Genomic DNA, 2,202 nt, shown 5'->3' on the forward strand with positions numbered 1-2,202 from the left:
ATTCTGACTGCAGATATTATGTAGTTTAACTTATTAAAAATTATGTGAAATTTTAAAATTATTTCTTTACAATATAATATTGTCTGACCGATGTTGAGAGATACTGCATATATGTGCTACGTTAACTCAAAAGTAAGGTAGACTTACTTTGTTTATATATGAAGTATATATTTAGAATTCTTTGACAACGAATATACGACAATTTATATGAAAAAATAATTTTAATTTATCTTTTGGAGGCCTCGTAAATTGTATTTGAAGTAACGTAAATTCATTTCCTACAATGAAATGATATATTAAAGATATGAAGATTTGAAAGGACCATATTAGGGCATAATTAATTCACATAAATTAAATGAAGACTCCAAAACTATACTAAGCATGATAAGTATTTCAAAACGTCTCTGATATTTGAATACCAAGTTAATTTACCAAAATATGTTTTCATAAATTAAAAAAAAGAAAAGAAAAGAAGATTGATTATTTCTTCTATACTTGATTTTTGTGTATGATTGTTTTTGTGTTGACGCATTACCTTTATTAGGTTAAAGAGTTGCTTTTGTATTTACAATTAAACATTTCAAACTTTATACTCCATAAAAAAAACTTGGAATGAGGAATGTTTAGTTTGGGGGTAAAAAATATCCAAAGAGATTTATGATTGCAAAAAAAGTCAAAAAATCTCTATTAAAAATTGACAAAGATGGTCTTAAAAAAACTACAAAATCTAAACGGTTTTTTTTTTGCAATAATTTACCACAATATGTTTTACATTTTAAAATATATCTTTTATCAGATATTTTGTGAATTATGTTCTAAGTATTTTTTTTTTTTTTTTGGTTTATAATCATTTTCTGCCTTGTTTGTGCATATCATCAAGATTAAGATTTTACTGTTTTAATCTATATATATTTATATGCCTTGGTTTAAGTCGTTTGTACCCATAGTTATGAAGAAGAATTTTGCTTACAATCAAGAAAGAAAATCGTTGAGATTAATTTTTTTTTTTTTTTTAAATGCGTGAAAATACTTGATATATCTATAAAACTGTACAAATATTGTTTTTACATACAAAACATAATAATTTATATTTTATTTTGTTGTCAACTGTCAATTTTCCGTATTTCAACCCTCCCCCCCTCCTCTTATCAGTGCCCTGTACGTTGATTGGTTGAATTCAAATTAGCCCGTGTCAAACAGTAAATAACTCTCAATTATTTATTAAATAATAGTTCTATATCTACCAACTAATTTTGAGTATTATGTTAATTTTTTGGGGGAAAGAATTCATAATAAATTAAAGGTAACGACTTGTAGTAAATCAAATTACCAAACTATCTTCTGTAGCGAATAAAGTTTAATTATTCACACTTGAAATTAATCCCTTTAGAAATAATTAAAAACACAGCCCTTCTTAACTCAAAATCAGAGCGATAATCAATTTATATTTTTACTTCAATATCTACCTCTTTGGAATTATTTAGACTTCAAATGAGCCCTCTTTTTTTCTTACACAAATGTCATTTACACTTATTTTTCTCTAGATTGAATAGTTGTACATATAATATAAACGCAATTTTTCTTAAATCAACATATAAATTACTCATACACGAGAACAGATACGAGAGAAAAAAAATCTATATGTGAATAGTATGTCAAATACTACAAAAAGAATATATAAACTAAAAAAAAACACCAACCAAAGAAAACATTTTGTGCAAATTATCAGATAGTGGGTTGTGCTCAAAATCACTTTACCTGAAACGAAGAGAAAATAAATAAATTATTTTTTTTCTTTGTAAAATAAAATAATAATTTACCTTCTTTGGTCATGATAACAATATCAAAACATTGTGGTGCCAAGACAAAAACTTGCTCTACGAATATTGATTAATGCGTGGTAAGAAAGTTATTAATTTAAAGAATAATCCTTGTCTATTTCTAAAAATAAAAATGTTTTGGTTTCTTGGATAATCGGTCAAAATTATTAATGTTTATATTTGCTAAAATTGAGATTTCTTTAGTATTTGGTCAAGGATTGAGAACTTTGTAAAATTCAAAGTAACTAAGTAACTGTTCTTGCTGATGTTTAGAAAAAATACTTCCGGATTTTCTTAATATCTATCATTACTAAAATTAGGATTGTAATTTTCAAAAAACTAGTCGTTGAAACATTTCTTTTAATGAAGCAATACTTTGGCA

This window comes from Lepeophtheirus salmonis, chromosome 3 (genome assembly GCF_016086655.4).
Source record: "Lepeophtheirus salmonis chromosome 3, UVic_Lsal_1.4, whole genome shotgun sequence".
Lineage (NCBI taxonomy): Eukaryota > Metazoa > Arthropoda > Copepoda > Siphonostomatoida > Caligidae > Lepeophtheirus > Lepeophtheirus salmonis.